At 47.1% G+C, this 23,694-nt stretch overlaps 2 long non-coding RNA genes across 2 annotated transcripts; one reads left to right on the top strand and one right to left on the bottom strand.

Annotated features, from left to right (window-relative positions):
* Positions 1–6: 6 nt before the first annotated feature.
* Positions 7–3,675, top strand: LOC147571737 (uncharacterized). Its single transcript, XR_015247093.1, has 2 exons — positions 7–448; positions 3,092–3,675. It is a non-coding gene; the product is annotated as an uncharacterized LOC147571737 (long non-coding RNA).
* Positions 3,676–5,324: 1,649 nt separating this feature from the next.
* LOC147571736 (uncharacterized) lies at positions 5,325–21,208 on the bottom strand. Its single transcript, XR_015247094.1, has 4 exons — positions 19,544–21,208; positions 11,418–11,502; positions 6,543–6,737; positions 5,325–5,416 (listed from the first exon to the last, which is right to left on the bottom strand). It is a non-coding gene; the product is annotated as an uncharacterized LOC147571736 (long non-coding RNA).
* Between the last annotated feature and the right edge of the window lie 2,486 nt (positions 21,209–23,694).

Genomic DNA, 23,694 nt, shown 5'->3' with positions numbered 1-23,694 from the left:
CTTCCAAAAGGCACACCTGGAGCTTTTAAGGAACAGACATCTTCTTTCTTGCCTTTGGGAAAGGGGCAACAAATGGCTGTGGGACATGACGCTTCAACTTTTTATTCTGGGATTCCCTAAGCCCTTCCGACACTCCACTCGCCAGTAGCTTGCACGTCACAGGAGGCATGGAAGGCAACCAGGACCGTGGATAGCTACCGGAGGGCAGCCGGGGACAACCGTGAGGAAGAGTATCCCGTAGGCTCAAAGGAGATCCAACGTGGCCGACCGCTGCACAGCCTGCCATATTGAGACTGACCCCCTGCGTCCTTGATCCTCTGGCCGTGTGGAAATAGGATTCAAGAGACACCAAGAAGCTGAGGTCCCTTAAAGGATTTCACTCACCCTTTATTCTTTGTCTGGGGTTGTACTGGCTTTCCTGCACCCTACTCTCACTCGCTGCTTGAAGGTGAGAGCCTTCAACTGTCCCTTCGACTGGTCTTGGGGCCTGACGTCATACAGAACGAGCTCACACACCAGCGGCAGCACAAAGCCTGTGACCCACAGCCAAGCCTCTGCTGGTGCAGCCAGGGGACCCTCCCAGGTGGAAGGTGCACGAGACGACAAGACTAGCCGACGAGATTTCCCCTCCTCTTTTACAGAAGCACATAGAGCTCAAAAACAGGGATCAGCGAACGTGCTGTAAACAGCCAGTACTCTAGCCTTTGCAGGCCAGACGGTCTCTGCTGTGACTTCTCCACTCTGCTGCCGTAGGGCTAAAGCAGCCATAGGGAAGATGGAAGGAACTGGGAGTTGGCAGTAAAACTTTATTTACCAACACAGGTGGCAGCCTAAGTTTGGCCCGTTCAGCTCCTGCTCCAAAGAGCAAACAAGCATCATTTTTCTAAAAAGAAACTCAGGTTTTTTTAAAACCCTTATAACTAATGTCATTATCAAACAAAACGAAAAAACTCCACCAAATTTTTCAGACCCTGCACTATTCTCCTTCCTCGCTCCTCACAGATAACCTTTTTCTTGGAAGGGGCACATGAGCTTCAGCGTACCTTGCTCAGAAATAAAAATCTCAGATTTAGTAATGATTAACCCACCTACACGGCGGGGGGAGAAACCAAACCACGGGACCACGTCGAAAAGGGTGTCAAGCCCAAAGGAGGAGTTTCTCCCGTGGCTTCTGTTCACACCGCACACATTCTGCCACTGCATTCTCTTCCAGTTCCTTCCACCACACCGTGGTCGCTGAGGCCCAGAGGCACCGCCGACCTATAGCAAAGAGCCCCCCCCCCACCCCCCGAGCAGCCGCAGGGCTCTCTGGAGAGAACAAGGAGGGAATCTGGACGTGGACGAACTGCAGTCCGTTGTTTGTTCCATGCTCCAGTGCCACTGGCTGTCCCACCTGGGGACGGCACAAGCTCTCGGAGCCCGCCTTGCCCCATCTGGGTAAACCCCCCCCCCCCACCTGCAGAGCTCTCATGTTCATTCCCGAGGTCATGGATGTGCACGCCCTTCAGAAACGTTAGGTATCTTATCCTGAATGAAGAATGCAGAGGCAACCGGTTAATACTAAGGCTGTGCTGAGGCCACTGATTTCTCGCCTCAGTGAGAGAGAGGCTGGGGGCACCGATGACCAAAGACCTCATCGGGTGAGCTGATGAGGGACAAAATACACACTCAGGTCGCATTAGGCCCACACACTCTAGTTTATCTTGGTGTACTTCTGCAAGAATCTGGGGAAATGCACGTACCCATGACTGCCACATGACCGACCTGACAGGAGAACCGAGAGAGATCTGTACAAACCTACAAAAAAGAAAACGCAATCAGTGAGATCGTTGTAGAGAAAAGGTTTGGTGCTACAATTCCAGCCCGGAATCAAAGACCAGGCCTGTGGTCCTGATTCTGCCACTAACTGGACCCATTTCCTCTTCTGTGAGGGAGTGTAATTAAACCTGCTCTTGAACCCTAACGAAGGAGGTGAGGGACCAAATCAGAGAATGGAGGGGCACCTGGATGGCTCAGGCAGTTGGGCTCTGACTCTTGATTTCGGCTTGGGTCACGGTCTCGTGCTCCGTGGGATAGGCCCCGCATCCAAGCCCCACTTAGGATTCTCTCTCTCTCTCCCCAAATGAATAAATAAACTTAAAAGGGCTTTGTGTCATGCTACCATCACCCAGCCTTGCAAATCTCCAAGCCATACTGAAGACACCGTCACGACGACAGTAAAGTCTTTCGTTGTCGTCAAAACGGCAAATGCATGGGCCCCTGGTCTCAGCTACTCCACTGGCAGGGCTCTTGCACACACGCAGAGAATGTATACAAGGATTTTGATCAAAAGCCCTGTTTGTAACAGCAGGAGCTAAGAAGCAAGGCACATATGTAGGGCCCTGGTGACATCACGTACGTGGCTGACAGTGGTGGCACAGCAGGTGCAAGCAGATGGGGACAGGGACGCGAGACAGGCAGTCACCGCATTCCTTTTGAATATATTTCTAGCATTTAAAAACATGTTTATTGACTTATTTTGAGAGAGAGATGGGGGAAGGGCAGAGAGGGAGGGAGAGTGAGAGAGTGACAGAATCCCAAGCAGCCTCTGTGCCGTCAGCACAGAGCCCAATGCGGGGCCTGAACCCACAAACCGAGAGATCACGACCTGAACCGCAGTCAAGGGTCGGGTGCTCAACCGACAGAGTCACCAAGGCGCCCCTGACATTTTTGAACCCGGTGGGAACCTTCAGAAAATTAAACAATTCGGGAAACAAGGGGGCGGTATTTTTTAATTTACCTTTAGTCTCCAGAAGATGGTATCCATCCCAGCCCCAAGATTTAGAATCTGACAGTGACATTCTGTCTTCCGTAGAAATGCCTTTATAAGCTGACTGACGCCATGGACGCGAGCAAAATATCCTGAGAGAGAGACAGAGACAAGCCATGACTCAGTGATGATGGAAATAAGCCTTGCCAAGTTCACCACACCAGGAGAACAAAACGCAACACTTCTGCCCTTCTTCAGGGGTAGCGGTTTAGGTTATCCATAGACCTTATGGGAGAAGTAACGACTTTAACATTCTCTTCTTCTTCTTTTTTTTTTTTAAAGCCATTTGAACCAAAAGAAGCACAATCTATCCAATGGTTGGATCAACTACCTTAAGGAAAACGCAACGTCCCCTAATTCTACATATGAAAGAAAAATATTTTACATCAAAACATGGGATCTCTTAGAAATGTGTTTTTTCCTGGCTCAGTGAAAGCTACTCTGAATTCTGCTGAAACTCAAAATTGGGAGACCGTCTGGAAAGTATTCTGGGGTCAGGAAATGGGGCAGATAAATGTCAAAGCAAAGACAGCCATATTTCTTATCGTGCTCCCTTCATCTCCATCCTGTGTGGGTTAGAGCCTCGATGTTTGTAAAACATCACAGGCGGGGTTGGGCGGGGGGCGGTGCACAGGCAAATGGTGCCTAATAAACTGACTTGTTAAGCTCTGGCGTGGGAAGCTGGACCAGAGGAGACAAGAAATAAAAGAGGGTCAAAGGAAGATAATATTGATCTGTGTTCTAAACACTTCTGCTTACAGTATTACTATTATAAGAACAAAATTTGAGTGGCATTTAGACACTTACTGCAATTTGACATAGGGATTTCATGTCTATGGGTTCTACTAGTAAATAATTTGAGCTTGCCGTTTTACATGTCTCTTTTGGGGCGCCTGGGCGGCTCAGTCGGTAAAGCGTCCGACTTCGACTCAGGTCATGATCTCACGGTCCGTGAGTTCGAGCCCCACGTCGGGCTCTGTGCTGACAGCTCAGAGCCTGAAGTCTGTTTCAGATTCTGTGTCGCCCTCTCTCTCTGACCCTCCCTTGTTCACGCTCTGTCTCTCTCTCTGTCTCAAAAATAAGTAAACGTTACATGTCTCTTCCATTTCACTTTTCTAGTCGATCCTTTTTACCGTGGGTTACAGAGTTATCACCCACAACGGACTGGACATTGGAAAAATTTTAAAAATGCTCCCCACACGCTGTTTGGGAAGCACTCTCCTACTATGGGGCCCTAGTCTAGCGATGCCAACCCAGGGAGAGGAAGAAGGAAGGCCGGAGGGCTGACCTGCTGCCCAGGGCCCCCAGCACCCAGGGCGCCATGGTGGGGCCCTGCCTCTGCAGCGTCTGTTAGGAAAGCGTCCTCAAGAGTGCGGGAGGGAGGCTTAAGGCCTCTTAGCCAGGCCTCGTCCAATCTTACTGATGCCTGGTTTCACCCTCAGCTCAAAGTAAGTACCATGTCCTTATTCTCAGGAAGCACCACTTTAAAATTTCTTCGCATTTCTCATTGAAACTACCCATAGGATCCGTCTTTAGGGCCAAGATGCCCTGCACCCACAAGAACTATGGTCGTTTGGCCAATTTCTCAATCTGGCTGAGACTAAGTCACCCTCCTGTCTCAATTCCTTTCACTGCCTTGATAGAAATGACTTGTACAGCCTAACAGTGTTACTATCACTTTAACAAGGCCAAAAAAAGTCATTCCTTCCATGAACAGACAGTTCACAGTAAAAGACATATAAATGGCTCTTCAACATATAAAAATGATCTTGGGGCACCTGGGTGGCTCAGTGGGCTAAGCAAGTGTCCGACTCCTGATTTCAGCTCAGGTCATGATCTCACGGTTCAAGGGTTTGAGCCCCACATCGGGCTCTGTGCTGACAGCATGGAGCCTGCTTGGGATTCTCTCTCTCATTCTCTCTCTCTCTCTCTCTCTGCCCCTCCCTGCTTGCAAGCAAGTGAACTCTCGTTCGCTAGCCTGCTCTCAAAATAAACATTTAAAAAAGATCTTAAAAAAATAATCCTAATGATCTTCAACTTCACCCAAAAATAAGAGGAATCTAAAATAAAATTACTGTAAGATACCACTTTTCATGTCTCAGATTCACAAAGATGAAGAGTTTCATAATACACTGTGTTGGTGAGGATGTGGGGAAATAAGCACTTTCATGTACTACTGGAGAGAAGGAACACTGGAACTCTCATGTTAAGAATGAATCCCTATGTTATACTGCTGGCTTTGAAATGGAGAAGGGGCCATCTTCCATGGAATGTAGGTGGTTTCTAGAAGGTAGACAAGAAAAGGAAATAGACTCTCCCCTATGGTCTCCAAAAGAAACGGCCCTGATGACACTTTGATGTTAGCCTAGTAAGACCCATGTTTGACTTCTGACCTTCAGAACTGTAAGATAATAAATTTGTATTGTTTAAAAAAAAAAAAAAAAAAGAGTGAATCCCTAAAACCCCAGGCCTCTCAGCTGATGAGGGAATAGTGAGAAGGGAGGGGGTCACTTGCCTCTGTTAATTTCGGGGGCCTTCCTCTCCTTAGACAGTCTTACAAAATGCTGGATGTAAGGGTCATGCCAGTAGCCAATGCTTACTGCAAACCTGGAAGGGATAAAAAGGGAGGCAGGTGAGTAGACGTCAGTAGATTCAGGTTCTCGGGAACCAGGTCAAGGAAGAAAACCATCTACTTCACAAGGCCAACACGCTCCCATTTAGCACTCCGTTACAAATGTAAACAGACTCAGCCATCCGCCGAGGTGCTCACTTACACTCCTCTCACCCTTCCCACGGCGGCCATGTGTCACCTCTCTTTATTCTGACTGCTAATTCCTTTCCCAGGACACTGGAGAGCATATAACCTCACCTCATCCCTCACCCAGAAGACGTGCAAGCATTTATTCACTCGGCAAACTCACTGGCCAGAACTATTCAGACAACCCTACTCAACCAGAAGTTCTGGGTCCACAGGAAAGGAGATCTAGAATTGTTTTGTCAAACTCGCCAATGACTCCCTAAGTATTTCCCCCGGCTCTGTCATTTCTGTCATTTCACGTCCCTTAAGGAGTAAAAGGAAAAACCAGGAACAAATAAACAGAACAGCTACAACCTAGAAAATGCCGTTGTAGCTTACCCTCTCTGGCATGCACTACAGCCTGGAAAATGCTACAGTAACCTAACCTCTCCCCAGGCCACACGACAGGGAATCAAAGCTCTAGTGTTCTAAGCCAGGGATCTGAAACCCCAATGACCACTTAAGGTCTCCTGGCAACCATGAGTGGAACCAGCCTTAGGACAAGGACATGTAATGGAAGAAACCTGGATCCTTAAGGCCGAGCCACTGTGGGCCTGCACCCCGCTCTACCTCTCCACAGACATTTTGAGAGTTTCCAAATGTCTTTATCGCTTAAACCAAACGGAGTCAGGCTTCTGTTACCTGCTACACCCTGAAGCATCCTAAGTGATATCCTGAGTGTATGAGCTCATTTCCCTGTTTCTTGATGAACAAGCGGAGAGGGGAAGGGGTGAGTGACTGTTACCCAGCTAGAGTCTGAGCTCCCAGAGGCAGATATGATATCTTCTCTTTACGTCCACTGACAAGGCTTACCGCTGCCTTGACTGTGGTCGGTGCTAATCCTGTACAAACCTATCCCCCCCCAGTCTCTCTCGTGTCCACGTTCACACATCCGCATACACACACACACACACACACACATAAGGAAGCACATACTTTTGGTTTCTCGAGGCAGCAAGTCAGCACGGAAATGCACAAAGCACTCATTAAGGGACACGATTTGCTACGGGCCCAGACTGTCCAAGTTTTCCAAGGGTGAACAGGCTCAGCTGTCTAAAACGGTGCTTTTCAAACGATGAATTATGGCCCACCCGTATAATAAAATCAGTGTAGTAGTCTGCAAGTCTCCATCTGTGAAAATGCAGTCGAATAGAGTGAAATAGAAAATATCAGTATGCATTCCACACTGTAAGAGTTAAGACGGTTTTGTGAAGCTTTTGTTGAGGTGGGTGTTTGGGGTAAAATGCAATGAAAAGTCTGTTCTCCAAACAAACAAAATAGACTCTTAAACACAGAGAACAAGGTGGTGGTTGCCAGAGGGGGCGGGGGGATGGACAAAATAGGCAAAGAGGGCTTAAGAGGTACAAACTTCCAGTCATATAAGTAACGCACAAAGATGAAAAGTGGAATATAGGGAATCCAGTCAATACTACTCTTATAACAGTACGGTGACAGATGTGAGGACACGTAACTGTGGTGAGTGCTGAGTAATATGTAGATTTGTCAAATCACTATGTTGCACGCCTGAAATTAATGTGACATTGTATGTCGACTATACTTCAATAAGTAAAAAAAGAGAGAAGATGGTGTTCTCACTGTTGGCGGGTTTGAGGGGCACCGGCCTCAAAGGAATCACCTAGTGCCATCTAGTGGTAAAGGCCGTATCTGCAGTCCAAGAACCACAGACTAGTGATGCGAACATCAAACATGGACCTAAGGGTTGGAGGCGGCCTTGGAACTGACCTGGTCAACCCTGACATCCGATGCCAGAATCCTTCAACAACACCAAGCCACTGCCTGACTATGCACCACAAAGAAGGCACTCACTCCAATGCCCAGCAGCCCTACCTGCTGAAAAGCTGATCGAGTTGCCCCCCTCCACAAGCTCCGCGTTGGACTTACTACCGCCCTCCTCTGGATGACAAGGAGCAGTTTCCCCTCCTCTCAACCGTATTCTCCGTCTAGTTAATACTATTGATTCCATCAAGCCATCTTTGGTGAGGGTCTGCTAAGTGCCAGCCATTGGGGATACAGTAGTGAACCAGACACGAAGATAAGGAAGGGCTTGTGACAGATGAAGGACAACAGCACGGAGGACAGATGGACCTACGTTAGAGAACGTGAGAGGGAAAGCCTCTCTGAAAAGGGAATGGGCTGAGTTGGGTCCTTACACAACTGGAGAAAGCTGTGCAAAAGGGGTTCTAGACAGGAGGAAGAGCAGACAGAAATGCTCTGGACAGGAACCGCCTTGGAATGTTCCAGTAACAGAAAGTCGGTAGGGAGGCTGGAGAACAGCGGAGAATCAGGAGAAACTAGAGAGGCGGGTGGTGGGAGCCAGGGAGAGACCTCTGCAGCCACGTGCAGCGGCCCCAAACCACGGCGAGGTGCACAAACGTAACAGGTGGGGACAGAACACAAACGTATCTGGTCACAAGTCCTTATGACTCCCACTTTCTAATGTTTCCAACATGCGTCTCCTTCTGGTCTCCAGATCTAGAAGACTGCCAGTGGTTTGTGGGAGGAAAAGGGGGGATGTCACTGATCTGCCCTTCAGAGCGGCTAACATGAGAAGATTTACAGAGCACTGCTAAGAAGAGTAAGGGTCAAAGAACTAGCGGGCACTGCTGATGGGGAGTGCCAAAGGGAGATGGGCAACCTGCTTCAGAGCTTAGAATTCTGTCACCCCTGGGAGCCCAGCTGAACATGGTGGATCCACACAAGGAAACACTAACCGGTCATCTCAGACATGAACGAGAAGGATCAGACATGCCAAGATGTTCAAGACACCGTGAAGGGAAAAATGGTAGGCCGAGAACCTATGTAGCCAACGTGCCCGTGAACACGTGTATGTGCGTATCTACAGACAAGGACTAGGGAACTGGCGATTTCTGGTGTGTGTGTGTGTGTGTGTGTGTGTGTGTGTGTGTGTGTGTGTTTTAATTTATCTCTATGTTTTAAACTTTTTCTCCATGAACTATATGCCATATTTCATCTAAGACATTATCAATTATAAGACTGAAAAAAGAAAGAAGAAACCCTGCCAGCTAGTTAGCTTAATGTTTTTCTTATTGCTTACAATTTTAATTTTGTGCTTGTTGGAAAAAGCCCGTTTACTTGTTTGTTTAATTAGTTTTAAAGTAGGCTCTGTGTGCAACGTGGGGCTTGAACTCACAACCACATCCAGAGTTGCATGCTCTGCTGACTGAGCCGCCAGACGCTCCTGCAAAAGCCCTTTTGTGCTTATTTAAACGGATTGAAAGGGAATGGATGAATGCAGTAAGAGGGTTAAGTCTTCCCTTTTGGGGTATCTGTGAGTTTCCACACGATATTGACCTTCGGGCCGCCAAGGGCATTGGCAAGGCTGCATCCCCAAGAGATCACCATCATCCTCTCCAAGATTTCCTTCCACGCTACCGACCGTCCAGGTGCAGGTTTTGTTACTGAGCCTTTCTCGATCTCATCAGGAGGTACCAATGGATGGTTCTCCAACAGCATCAGGATTTGTGCTCCTTCTGCAAATGGCCCTTAAAAGGCACGTGGACAGAAGCACCCAAGAGCTGACGGTGTAGTCCTCCGGCCATGCCGCAAGCAACAATGACCACATCCACTTGCACAGGTAATGACAACTCTAACACGACTTGGCAGTGACCGCGGGACACATCGAGAATAAATCACAGCTGATGGCAAAGACGTGAGAACGTGTGTCACAGCATGGATCAAATACAGTATTGCCTTCACCACATGAGCAACAGTAAGCTTCGATATCATAAGCAAACATAAAAGGCAAAATTAAGCGATGAAAAGTACCCGTGACATCACAGAGTAACATCCTTAAAACATAAAGAACTTACAAATCAGTAAGGAAAAAAATCCTAATATCCCAGAAGAAAGGCCAAAAATGGGCAGTTCACCAAAGAGCCAAGTGACCACTGAATATACAAAATAAAGAAACCCAAAAATGCAAAATGAAAGCAGAAACAGCAAGCAGTATATCTGCTATCAAATCAGCAACAAAACCGTTTAATAGAACCCGGCTTTGGTGAGGATGAGAAAGAGGGCACCTGAGCCGCCAGAACTGTAAACTGTCCCTGCCATGCCACGAGGCACTTCGGCTGCTGGTACTCAAAGCTGAAGAGTTATATTTACGCGATGACCAAACAATCCCACTTCTAGGATTTTACCCTAAAGAAATAGTCAAGAATGAACACAAAAAGGTTTCGGTAAGAACACTGAACCTGGGGTTACGCTATCAGGTGAACAAAGCAAGCTACAAAATTCTATGTACAGAATGTTCCCAATTCTGTTAGATGAATGCGTACATTCACGTACACGTGAATATACATACATGTACAGTATACATATCGAGACTTCCCAGAGTAGGCACCAAAAGGTGAACAGTGGTCGCCTCTACACTGACGCTGTGCACCTAGTGCTGCTGTCTGTCCGTCTGTCCCCACCACAGTCCTCTGTTGCCCAAACCCAGAAAATAGCCCCTCTCTTTGTGTATCCTGACTTTGTTTAAAACCCAAAGCATCAAAAATCTCAGATTTGGGAAGACCTATTTCGCAGTCTTCGGTCAATCCCTATTGCTTTCGAAATTTTCATGACATTCACATGCCACCTGTTCAGTGTAACATTTCTTTAAATCAACTCGCTTTTCTTTACTACTCAGGTCTGACGTGCTATATGGGATTTTCTTCTAACACACACTATAATAAATACCTAACTATTAAAATTTCAAACATCTGTGTGCCACCTAAAGTCATTTCACATTCCTTCCGTGGGAAACACTGATCTGGGCCAACCGCCTACTCACTCGAGAGCATTTACTGACTCTGCCATATAGGCATGAGTACCACCTGCAACAGGAAGGGGGTGACACGCTCTCCGCCAGGGATTTCTTCACCTGAAGGAAAGGGCAGGGGCCCTCCACGCTCTCCCAGCCAGTGAGGATCAAGGCCAGGTTCATTTTACTTCTGTCAACACTCCTGAGAGCTGACTACAATGCCAGGCATCATTCCAAATGCTTGACCAATAGGAACGGAACGCCTACAACCCTCATAGTGACCCCCCGTGGGAGGCACTGCTTTACAGACTGAGGTGAAGGTCGGTCCCTCAAGCTGCAGAACCCTATAGAAAATTTCATTCTAGGGGTGCCTGGGTGGCTCAGTCGGTTAAGCGGCCGACTTCCGCTCAGGTCATGATCTCACGGTCCGTGAGTTCGAGCCCCACGTCGGGCTCTGTGCTGACAGCTCAGAGCCCGAAGTCTGTTTCAGATTCTGTGTCGCCCTCTCTCTCCTACCCTCCCCTGTTCGTGCTCTGTCTGTCTCTGTCTCAAAAATAAATAAACATTAAAAAAATTTAAAAAAAAAGAGAAAATTTCATTCTATTGCTTTTCAAACCTATTTACCCACCTGGATTTGGATCCCTCCCCCGACACTTCAGTGGCTTAAATGATATCAGTGTGTGTGTGTATGTGTGTGTGTTTACGTGTGCGTGTGTGTGTATATGTGTACACACACATTTATACGTACATTATACACATATGTAACGTATGCACACATACACATACATACAACGTACTTAAATGCAATTGCAAAAATCAATCCGATACTCTTAGCGTCAATTTTTAAGTTTGAAATTTGAACTACATACTGCATACTAGCCTAAGATACTGCTCTACCTCTTATTAATTTTATTGTTCTTTCTTTTAGTCTCTTTTTTTCTTTTTGTTTCTATTTCTTGGTAGTTTTATTCTTGGTTATAAATGGAAGGCAGGAAGCAAAGTCTTAAGGGCAACAGACTTTGTACCTAAACAGACTTTCAGTTTGTTTCCTTTCTTGTGAGCTCTGTTGCTTTCTTAAGTAGATCTGCAAGGCCTTAAGTGTTGAATCACCTAAAAAAAAAAAAAAAAAAACAAAACTGAGCCTCAATTAACTCACACGCTATCGTTTCTTCCCGACAGAGGCTACTGGTATTGCCTTTTGGCTTCAGCTAACATCCAATTACTTTACAAGGATTAATATGTCCTAAAATCTACTGCCTCCACTGTAAGTACTCATTGACTAGTGGGCAAGGCATTTATGAAAAAGGAACCAACATTCACAAGAAGGTGAGTTAAGTAGGAGAAGTCAATCAGAAAGTTCCCATGGTACAATGTCTCATATCTGACTTAAGCAAACAAAAAACCCAGTTAATACAGAATATAGTAACAGGATGTCATGGGCCTGAATAATGCTGAAGTTCTTTTGGAAAAAATAAAACATTTAAGCACATGTAGTCTGAATATTTTCTCCCAGTCTGTCTTGCCTGTTCATTTTCTCAGTGCATCCATTTTTCCTTTGTAAGTAGTGCTTTTTTTGGTTCTGTATCCAAAACATTTGCCTACCTCAAGGTTGTCAACATATGCTCTCATGGTTTCATATAAAAGATTTATGGTTCTAGCTTTTATATTTCAGTTTATGATCCATCCCAAATTAATGTGTACACAACGAGGTAGGGGCTAAGGCCCATTTTGTTTCCACGTGAATATCCACTTTACCCAGAATTATTCATTAAAAAGACGTCCCTTTCGCCCACCGAATTGGCTTGACAATCTAGGTGAAGTTCAACCAACAGTACTTGTGTTTGGTCTATTTGTTGGACTCTTTATTCTGTTTCACTGATCTATCTTTATGCCAAAGACTTTGATTGCTGTGGCTTTACTGCAAGTCTTCAAATTAAGCAGTATTAAGCAGTTTAAGTTCTTCAACTCTGCTCTTCGTTTGAAGACTTTTTTGGATATTCAAGACCCTTCACGTTTCCATATACATTTTTGAAACAATCTGTTAATTTCTTCTAAAAAAAAAAAAAGATGGCTAGGATTTTGACGGTGATTGCACTGATTCCACGGATCAAGTCAGGGAGAACAGGAATCTCAAAACATCAAATCTTCCAATGCATGAACAAAGCGTATCTCCCATTTATTTCAGTCTTCTTGTTTTCCTCTCAACAGTGTTTTACGGTTTTCTGTGTAAAGTTGTTTTGCGTCTTTCGTTATATTTATTCCTACCCACTTTAGGTGTTTGGATGCTATTGTCAACATTTTCAATTTAAATTTTCCTACCCATGTATGTATACGTACAATATATCTATCTGACAAAGAATTCCTATCCAGAATATATAATAAACTCCAATGAGTCAAAACCAAAAACCATTAACAACAAAAATGGGCAAAAGACTTGAACAGACAGTTCACGAAAGATGTAGGAATGTCCAATAAACACACAAAAAGATGCCTAAGATCATTAGTCACCAGGGAATTGCAATTTAAAACCATAACGAGATGCTCTTTCTCCCTCACTGACAATACAGAACGTTAATAAGGATGTTGAGCAACTGGAGTTTCAATATATTGCTGGTGGGAAGTGTAAAGTGAGAAACCACTTTGGAAATTAGTCTAGCAGTTAAATATATACCCACCCTGTGACTAAGCAATTCTATTCCTAGACATTTATTTGAGAGAAATTGAAGACCTGTATAAGAATGTCCCTTGTAGCCTATTCACAATGACCAAAAACTTCGATACAACTCCTATGCCCTATCATTGGAGAACACACGAATAAATCATGGTGTATTCACAGATGTATAGGAACAAACTACTTTACACTGACAAAGACTCTTTCCTTGACCAAACTCTAGCCAGGTTCCTCGAGCCCTCTTCTCAACTAGGCTTCAACCTTGACTTACTGTATAGAGACTCAAACAAACACTAATGTAGACTTTAACAGCTCAAGGCTCCACCCCTAGGATGATTCCGGTACCCCTTAGTGCCTGCCCGAGAAAACTCAAGGCTGCCGAAAGCATCCATTGTTTCTTCTAGCCAACACTGAAAGATCAGGTCCCTGTCTCCCAGTGAGCAAATCCAGGTGGTTTCACATGAACCAATACCTTTCCTGGCTTTTGTAATTTTTTACTTCTGACTTTATTTACCCCCAACTTTACTCCCTCATTCTCTCTTTAAAATCTCCTCTGTACAAACTGGAGTTGAGTTTCATTCACTCCGGACTCTTTTCCTTATTGGAATAGTTAATTACTGATTAAACTCTGTCCTCATCACGTGAACTAGTATCTAGCTTTATCTTTAAAAAATTTTTTTTAATGTTTATTTATTTTGAGAGACTGTGTGTGTGCGTGGATGCACACGCAGAGGAGGAGCAGGGGGTGGGGGAGACAGAGAGAGAGAGAGAGAGAGAGAGAGAGAGAGAGAGGAGAGAGAATCCTAAGCAGGCTCTGCACTGTCAATGCAGAGCCAGACATGGGGCTCAATCCCACAAAACGTGAGATCATGTCCTGATCCGGAATCAAGAGTCAGATGCTCAAGTGACCAAGCCACCCAGGCGCCCCTGGCTTTATCTTTGATAACGCAAACAACATGGATGAATCTCAAGGAACACAGTTGAGTGAAAGAAGACAAAATAATACATACTGTATGACCCCATTTCTATGACATTCGAAAACAGGCAGATCTAATCTACCACAGATTTCGAAACCAGAAAATGACTGGTGAGGGTAAGGAGACTAATTAGAAACATATGACAAGGGAAGTTTCTAGAGTTTCAGATATATTTTATACCTTGTTTTGGGCGGCGGTACACAGATATACCGTTGACTCTTGAACAACACAGGGGTTGGGGTGTCAACCTCCTGTGCAATCAAAACTTTGAGTATAACTTTCGATTCCCCAAAAACTTCACTACAAATTGACTACTGTTGACCAGAAGTCTTAACAGTTGGTTAACATGTATTTTGTACGTTAGATTTATTATATATTGTATTCTTTCAATAAAGTAGGCTAAAGAAAATATTAAGAGGGGCACCTGGGTGGCTCAGTTGGTTAAGTGTCTGACTTTAGCTCAGGGCACGATCTCATAGTTCATGGATTCGAGCCCCGCATCGGGCATTCTGCGGTCAGTGCGGAACCCACTTTGGATCCTCTTTCTCCCTCTCTCTGCCTCTCCCTTGCTCGTGCACGTGCGCACTCTCTCTCTCTCTCTCTCTCTCTCTCTCAAAAATCAATAAGCACTAAAAAAAAAGAAAATATTAAGAAAATCATAAAGGAAATACGTTTAGAGTACTGTACTGCATTTTTCGAAAAAGCCACATATAAGTGCAGTTCAAACCCATGTTGTTCAAGAGTCAACCATATACACTTGTTAAGACTCATCAAACTGAACACTAAAGACCTGAGCATTTTATTTTATAAATCATCACCCTCTCACCCCTGTTCTCCCACCTCCATTTTCTTCCTTCCCCTCTCCCTCTGTCTCTTAAGAATACCTGGGGAAATTCTGAAGAACAAGAAAGATGAGCGATATAGCTGACCCTCCGATGGGGGATATTCCCCATTCAATATCCACTTACCCCTTCCTCCTTACCCCCATTTTGTTTGAGGTATCAATCTGCCCCGTGAGAAATTCTCCCCTCCCACACTTTCTTGCAGCTAGGGGTGAGGTCACCTGCCCAATTCTGGCCAATGAGAAGTATGTAGAAGTCTACAGGGTGGGACTCCCTGAAAACCTACTGCTTTCACAGACTCAAACACATGCTTTGGTTAGTATCGCTTTCTTTTCTTTCTTCCTGGAGTACAGCTGCTCAAATGAACTAAGGAGATTGTGCTACTCACTGATACAACCCTGTTTTACCCCAAGCTAGAGGAGCTCTTGGCAAGTCACGACTAACACTTCGCAAGTCAAAACGTTTAGGCATCGAAATGAAAAAAGCAATTCCGACTGGAAGTCAAGAATGATCTACGCATTGCTGTGCTAAAGTATACCTAAGAATTTAGTATGTAAGTGATATTTCAAATCAATGGAGGATACAGACCATCAACGGACAGTGTAGGAACAAAAACTGCTAACTTATAACATACAAAATTATAAAGATAGATGAATGCTCTAAGCAATAGAAGCCAAAACCATACAAGTGCTAAAAGAAAAGGCAGTGATTGAAAACGGTCTCATAAAACGTTACCCAAAAGCCCCAAGCCATAAAGTTAGACTTGGGACCATAAAGATTGATTCAGAATTTCTGCATCATGAAATGTACGGTACAAGCTAAACTTAAAGACAAGCAATAGTTTGAGAGAAAATAATGGAACACATACGTAGGCAAAGGACTACTACCATACATATGACAAGTTCTTACAGACCAATAAAAACATAAATGAAACAAAAATCCAAAAACCCAGTTAGGAAAATATAAGGAGAAAGGCGTCATGTAAAAAAATATCAGAGATAGTGAAGAACTAAAAATGCTCAGTCTTAGGACGCCAGGGTGGCTCAGGCGGTTGAACGTCTGGCTTCGCCTCAGGCCATGATCTCACAGTTTGTGAGTTCGAGCCCCGTGTCAGGCTCTGTGCTAATAGCACAGGGCCTGCTTCGGATCCTCTCTCTCCCTCTCTCTGCCCCTTCCCCGCTTGCTCTCTCTCTCTCTCTCAAAAATAAACATAAAAATTTTTTTTAATAAAAATACTCAGTCTTACTAGTGAGTATAATAAAAGTTTTTTAAATAAAATAAAAATTTTTAAGAGGTATTATCCACCTGCCAGCTGACAGACAATTTAAGAGACTGAGAATATTCTGTATTTAGCATCTCTTTTACCATGAGAACAGAAACGGACACAACCTCTTTCGAGGACCACTTTGCAAAGGCTTCTCCCCTGAAATCCATCTCACTGGGAAACTGAACCGCACACGCAAAGATGTGTATCGCAGCCCCGTTTTAATAGCAAAATCATAGCTACCCAAATAATGAACAGAAGAACAGTCACATAAACTAAAACCACACTGTGGAATACTGTTCAGCCATTACAACAACAACAAAAAAAATGGAGACAAAAACTTATATGTACAGTATATTCAGATTAGACTAACGAGTTGGGGAAAAGTACTGACTTTTGCCCTTTAACAAATTAACCATTAGGGGGCACCTGGCTGGCTCAAACAGTATGTCATTCTTGATCTCAGGGTTGTGAGTTTGAGCTCCACGTTGGGTGTAGAGACTACTTAAAAACAAAATCTTGGGGGTGGGGGGGGGAATCTGGGTGGCTCAGTCAGTTAAGCATCCGAATCTTGGTATCAGCTCAGCTCATGATCTCACATTTTGTGAGATCAAGCCTCGCATCAGGCTCTGCACTGACACAGTGGAGCCTGCTTGGGATTCCTTCCTTCCCCCTCTCTCTCTGCCACCCTCCTTAACCCCACGTGCACACACTCGCTCGCTTGCGCACGCTCTCTCTCAAAATAAATAAGCATTAGGGGCGCCTGGGTGGCGCAGTCGGTTAAGCGTCCGACTTTAGCCAGGCCACGATCTCGCGCTCCGTGAGTTCGAGCCCCGCGTCAGGCTCTGGGCTGATGGCTCGGAGCCTGGAGCCTGTTTCCGATTCTGTGTCTCCCTCTCTCTCTGCTCCTCCCCCGTTCATGCTCTGTCTCTCTCTGTCCCAAAAATTAAAAAAAAAAAAAAAAGTTGAAAAAAATAAATAAGCATTAAAAAAATAACAAAAAAAAAAATTAAAAAAAAATCTTAGGGGCACATGAGTGGCTCCGTTGGTTAAGCGCCTGGCTCTTGATTTTGGCTCAGGTCACGATCTCATGGTTTGTGGGACCGAGCCCCACACTGGGCTCCACGTAGATGGCATGGAGCCTTTCTCGCCCTCTCTCTCTCTGCTCCTCCACGTCCCCCCTCAAAAATAAATAAACAAAACATCAATAATAATAATAATGTTTAAAAAATTAAAAAAATCTTAAAAACATAATCATTAAAAAAAAAATAGTATTCTAGATTTGAAATCATTGTTTTTCATAGATATTTTCCAAAATTTAAATTGTTGCTTTTTTGAAAACATGAGGAGAGGGTTGCAGAAAATCCACGATTTACGGGACCTTCCTGATGGGCAAGTTGGGCAGCTAATTTATCCTCACCAGAATATTCCAATTCTAAAGTGACACATCTTCTCTGAGGATGGAAAGCAGCAGCCCCCACCTTCAAATATTCAGATCAATCTCTCAAGCGCTGCTCTCTGGGCACGGCTGCAAAGATGCAATCCGTGTGCTGGAAAGGCCTAGGCTCTTGGGAAAATGCCGCCTCTCCAGGAAGGTGATCCTGTGACCCACCTGCACCTCAAGGGAGACATTTTTGGATTTGGTTGAAATCAGATTAACTCCTGTAATTTTTACAACAGGATTTCAGACTTACAGCCCCTGGCCTGGTATCTAAAACAGACAGACCACTCAAATCCAGTGAAACAGAACAGCAGAATGTTGAGACCTCATCAGGAAGTGCAACCCTGAGCATCGGCATTCAGTTCCTCGTCACTTTGCCGCCTGAGAAATGGGTCTAGCAGGCACGTGGCTAAGGCAGACACGGTCATTCCCCGCACCTTTCTTCTCGCGGGGGGAGACAAACGTTCAACACTACGCCTACACCGCAGCTGGACTGACCACCGCCAAGGACACACACAGAGAACACGGAAGGGGCTGGGCCCGGTCTGCAGGTGTCAGGGGCCTCCTGGTGGGGCCGCATCTGAGATGAGCCAGAGGGCTTGGCTTCTTCTTTCACTCACTGGCCTCACCCACATCCAATCTGTCAACACATCCCATCACCTCCTCCTTCAAAACGTACCCAGAATCTGGTCGATTCTCAGCCCTTCCAGTGCTACCATCCTGACCCAAGACAGCAGCACCTCTGTCTTGGAATATTCCATCAGCCTATTAACTGATCTCCCTGCTTCCGTCCTTGCTCCCTACAGGCTGCTCTCAACAGAGAAGCTAGAGTGATCCCATTAAAACCCAAGTCAGGTCACCTCGTTCTTCGGTTCAAAATTCTCCATCGGACACCACCACAAGTCCCTAAGACCCCTTCAGCCCTCCTCCTTCTCCCTCATGCTGGCCTGGTCCTTCCTGGAACAAGTCAGGCCTGCTCCCTCCATGGGGCTTCCTACCCTCCCTGCTCTCTGCCTGGGACACCGTTTCCAGAGACATCCACAGGGCTCCCTCCCTCACCTCCTACAAGTCTGTCCCCACCATTGTCCTTCTCAGGGGGCCATCTCAGGGGAAACTCTAAGCTCTACTCAGAGATACCAGCCTAGAGGGGCATCTAAAGGACAGGAAAAAAAAAAAAAAACCCTCAGGTCCTAAGGAAAAACACCCTGAGGACATAGCAGAAATAACTGACCAAGCAAGGTGGAAAGCAGAGATCGGGGTCGAGAGAGGCCGCGCTGCTCACGCATAAGGCGGCGCGGCACCAGGGCGGAAACGCAGGGTGCCACCGCGGCGATGGTGACAGACATGGATGAGAAGAGGTGATCACTAGAGACGAGGCGTTCCAGAAAACGAGTGCCCTGTGCGTAGCCTGGGTCCTCCACAAGCACCGTGAAGCCGACTCGGCTGATGGCAAGAAGGTCGAGACAGACAGGAGGACTGTGGGCCAGGCACCCAAGACGTCCACGGATCAGGTGAATAACCAGGAGAAAACAGTAATGAGGAGGAAGAGAGGGTGCTGCACCTGGGGACCATGGATCTCAAAGAAACGGGGAGTTGGGGGGGGTCAAAGAACAAGGACACAAATCTTGCACCCCCGATCCTGAAATCTCATACCCCGGGGTATGAGAAAACAGAGGCACCATCTGAGAGGACTTCAAAAAAGGATATCCCCGGGGAAGGACCAGCGTCAAAGCAAAGAGAGGGAAGAGATGGCTAAGGAGAGGCTGAGGAAAGAGACGAGGCTGGCGATTAAGGAGTGGGAATTTCCCAGGACACAGGGAGGGTCTGGGGAGAGGGGGTCAGGGGTAAACAACAGAGGGAACTGCCTTGGGCGGGCAGCACAGGACGGAGAAGACAAGGAGAGGGGAGATGGGTAGTGGCGAGAGTTAGCGGTCACAGTAAGCGCTGGAAAAATACCTGCGGAATCCCATGGAATTTTTAAGCATAAGCCCAGAATGTCCGCTCAGAAGAGTTCTCACTGTAGGACCGCAGGACTGAGAGCACAGGCCCATGCTGATGGTCACGGCACTGACGATGACAACTGGGACAGTGCTGATAATAACCACCAGTCTTCGACCCCTGCCATGTGCCAGGCACTGTGGGGAGCGCGCCACATTTAATCCTGCCGACAGCCGTCTGACACTGTTCACATCACTACTATCCCCGGGAGGGCTCTGAAAGGAAGGAGGGAACAACCTGCAAGAGAAGTAACAGAACCGCACGAGTCCTGGGAAGCTAACTGGCTCCCGTGTTAAATTAGGGCTGTTATGGCCGTAACCTGAGGCGGGGGGAACCAGCCTGATCCACAGGGATGACATATTCAGTAACTTCAACCAAACAGTGTTCGGAATGGAGGGAAATCAAAACCAGTAGTAACAATTTATTGAAGGCTTCACGCTGTGCCAGATCCTGTGCTAACTGCCTCGTGTCTGTGATCTCATTGAATCCTTACATCCCGAAGGTGGGTTACCATTGTTATCCCCCCACTTCAAAACTCAGACGACAGACAGCCCACGGTTCATGCAAGGAATCCCTATTTAATAACGTGATCTTTTGACAAGATTGAAGGGTTTAACACGTTACGGTGAAGATATCACGGAACTTGAAGGAGAGAGACCTACAACATGTCTTAAAACACTAACTTACGGATTCTCACAATCTTTTTGCATGTTTTTTTCACATGAGGGAAAGGCCAGTGCAAAAGAAGCTTCAATGAAATGCGCCCAGATGGCAAACACGCCCAGGCTTTATCGCCCAGGACCTATCCCAGCAGATTCTGCTTCCGTGAGTCTAGAGTAGGACGTGAGCATCTGTGGTTTCTTTCTTTCTTAATTTCTTTTTTAACATTTATTTATTTTTTGAGAGAAAGAGATAGAGCATGAGCAGGAGAGGGGCAGAAAGAGAGGGAGACACAGCATCAGAAGCAGAGCCCGATCAAGAAACTTGATGCAGAATGGTTTAGTGGCAGAGCTAGGATCAGCTTGACAGAGCCTGGCCCCAAGGTCCATGTTTTAAAGCACTATGCTTAGTCTCCAAGAACCTACAAAAAGTGCGAGCCTTAACCCAAAACCTTGGCATTCCCCACCTACATTCCCTAGTGGCCCCAGCTTCAAGGGCATTCTACCCATTCCTTTAACAGTTCGCACTCCCCTGCTCTGCCCCAACACCCTCCTATATCCCCGTTTTGCATTCAGCCTTGTGATCTCAGCTTCAACATTATTGCCTAAATTACAAACTCGAATGGCATGCCGTATTTCTCAGCACTCAACACAAAACCGTAATTATGTATTTCACAGGGAATTATTTGCTTCCTGTCTTTTCCGACGAGGTGGTGCTGCCGTCAGACGCCACGTCAGTCCTATTCATCATGTGTTCCCAATAACTGAATACCCACCAACCATTCAAAAAAGAAGGCTTTGGCACAACAGATACGCTCAATAATTTCTGTGGAACGAATGAATAAAGTACACTCGAGCCTCGTGCTTCCAGGTGTGTGATACATGTCTGTGTTCACGATACTGCCCTCACTACACCCCCAAGTATGTAGACCCCTGTGGCATACAGGCAAGAGCTCTGGAAAATGCTGGCTCTGCACAGCAACATTATGGGGCCCCGGCAGTCCATTCCCCCCCCGCCTCCCCCCCCATTTCGACTGGCCTGAGTTTCAGGGGCACGATGGGGATCGTAACAACCCCCAATGAAAAGTAACCTATTAAAGAGGAAGAACTTGCACTTCTCCTAACTCCTCAAGACTAGAATTATTTGCTTCACTGTCTGTGAAGTCTGTCTCCCAGCAAGACTTGAGCCTCACGAAGGCCACAAGACCCCGTTCGGCTGGTTTAGGGCCGGATTCCCAGTCCCGCTCTCCCCAGGCCTGACACACGGCAGAAGTGAGACAATTACCAGTTAAATAAATGAACCGCTGCTCTGTGCACTTCACAGGTGTGAAACCAGGGTCGCCGGAAATTGACGGGTACCTTCTGGCGCACCAGGATGTTCCCGATACGCTGGGATCACAGGCCCGCCTCCCACCTAGGCCCCAGCCCCCCAGGGACGCCGGCCCCTAAGCCCGAGCCCGGCAGGCACCTCTTGCATATAGAAGCATCTTCGCAAGTGCAGCGCACGCCCTCGTCGTCTGGGTCTGTCGAGGAGGAAGAAGAGGCTGTGAAAGAGGGCCTCCTCAGGCTAGCGGCCATGGGCGTGGAGGTTCCGGGGTGCCGTGCCCACCGGGGACATGGAAGCGGGCTCCACAAATGCCCTGGAAAGGAGTGAGCCTCTGAGAACACCGGAGAGAGGGGCTGGGCTCCAGCGGTCTCAGCCGGTGCGGCTCAGTGACGCCGCCCACCTCAGCTGCCCCAGCAACCTTCCCGCTCATTGGCGCCTCTGCCCAGACGCTCATTGGACAATTTCTCCGCCCCCTTGGCCCGCGGAAGGGCTCATTGGATAGCTCTATTGGCCCCGCCCACACCACCGCAAGTCCGCTGAGTAGGGGGAAGGAAACAAGTGGACGCAAAACGAGAGCACCGCAATGCTTTCTGGGAATTGTGGTCGTGGGTGCGCTGGGAGTGCATTGGGTATTCATTTGTTTACTTACTTATTTACTTATTTATTCATTTATTCATTTGTGTGTGTGTGTGTGTGTGTGTGTGTGTGTGTGTGTGTGTGTGTTTATTTATGAACGAGAGAGAGAAGACAAGTGGGAAGGTCACGGGAAGGAGAGAGAATCTGCAACAAGCTGTATGCGCAGCGCAGAGCCTGACGCTAGGCTCCATCTCGCCACCGTGAGATCATGACCGCAACTGACATCAGGAGGCGGTCGCTTAACCCACTAAGCCACCCAGGTACCCCAGGCTTTGGGTTTCTTATTGCTGGTCAGAAAATTTTATAACTGTGATTCACGCAGGGCGGGAGAACTAGCAGGATGCTCAGCTTTGGGTCGAAGGGCAGAGAGTCCAGCTGGAGGAAACAAGTGTTCATGTTGCAGTTAGTCGGGGCTCAGTCTCATTCGACAATTGAACAAATGTTCACCGAGTGCTAACTCTGCGCCAGGAGCTGTGCTAAGTAAGGGCTTTGCGCACATAATCGCCTTTCAAATGTGGAGGAAGGAATGTGTGGGAAATTGGTACAATGGAAAACTATGTTGCAGTGTAAATGCACCAGAGCTGCCAGTTACAAGGGTCAATGGCTGAATCTAAGGACATAATATTCAGTGAAAGAAGGGATGTAACACTTTTATAAAGTCCAAACCAAGCAAAACGGATGTTAAGAGATACATATATATATATATATATATATGATAAAACACTCTACAGAAAAATAAAGGAATGGCGGGGGGAGGGAGGGAGACAGGAATCACCACACTTGTGACCTTTAGAGAGTGGAGAGGATACAACACTGGAAGGGAAGGGTTACTTAGGCCCTTCAATAATTTCTCAAGTTGGGGTGGTTCACCTGTGTTTCATTATTACACTTACCGAAGACATTCGTTACATATATTTTATACTGGCCTTCTAAAACATTTTCTAGGTAAGCAGTGTGTTTGTAGTTTGTTTGTAAGTAGTGTGTTTGTATGAGAGACAGCACAAGCAGGGGTGGGGCGGAGAGAAGGGGGACACAGAATCCAAGGAAGGCTCCAGGCTCCGAGCCGTCAGCACAGAGCCCACCGCCAGCTAAAACTCAGGCACTGCGAGATCACGAACCGCCGCCCAGTCCCACCGGTGCGCGGCCTAGCCGGGGCGGGAGTCGGGACCGCGGCGGCGCCGGGAGCGGGACTCGGTGCGCTCGGCGAAGCGGCCAGGGCTGGGGGGCGGGGGCCAGGCGGCGCGCGGCGCCCGAGCCTGGCGCTCCTCTGCCAGCCCGGCCCCGCGCGGTCCCCGGCGGGCGACGCCAATGGAAGTGACGCGGCGAGGGCGGGGCTCCGGCCCGGCCCTGGAGCAGCAGCCGCCGCCGCAGACGCCGCCGCCGCAGACGCCGCCGCCGCAGACGCCGCCGCCGCAGACGCCGCTCAGCCGCCGTAGCAGCCGCAACCGCCGACGCCGCTCAGTCCCCGCAGCAGCCGCAGTAGCAGC

The sequence above is a fragment of the Puma concolor genome, unplaced genomic scaffold (assembly GCF_028749965.1).
Source record: "Puma concolor isolate L17-30 unplaced genomic scaffold, mPumCon1.1.hap2 unalloc_scaffold_100, whole genome shotgun sequence".
Lineage (NCBI taxonomy): Eukaryota > Metazoa > Chordata > Mammalia > Carnivora > Felidae > Puma > Puma concolor.
The sequence above is the reverse complement of the archived record's forward strand: the minus strand, read 5'-3'. Positions and strand labels throughout refer to the sequence as shown.